Raw genomic sequence first — 245 nt, 5'->3', positions numbered from 1 at the left:
AACATTTTACGTTTAGTTCTGTATAAACGTCACTATTTACCATATTTTTACTATATTTACTATCTCATAGGGTCTGTCTGTGTATATCGATTATTCTAAACAGAAGCCTACACGTGAATAGTTTCATTTATCATAACACGTGTCCGTGAACTGTGCATGTATAAGAGATTGCCAGTAGTGACCAATTCCAGCATCAGTGTTTACACAAAATTATCTTGCAAATTCCTTAACACACCAAGCACTAA

General features: G+C 33.9%; 1 protein-coding gene across 2 annotated transcripts in view; it reads left to right on the top strand.

Annotated features, from left to right (window-relative positions):
• Positions 1-245, top strand: part of LOC119593761 (cuticle protein AMP4-like) — a 14,293-nt gene that overhangs the window by 13,718 nt on the left and 330 nt on the right. The window lies entirely within an intron of this gene.

The sequence above is a fragment of the Penaeus monodon genome, chromosome 32 (genome assembly GCF_015228065.2).
Source record: "Penaeus monodon isolate SGIC_2016 chromosome 32, NSTDA_Pmon_1, whole genome shotgun sequence".
In the NCBI taxonomy this organism is placed as follows: domain Eukaryota; kingdom Metazoa; phylum Arthropoda; class Malacostraca; order Decapoda; family Penaeidae; genus Penaeus; species Penaeus monodon.
The sequence above is the reverse complement of the archived record's forward strand: the minus strand, read 5'-3'. Positions and strand labels throughout refer to the sequence as shown.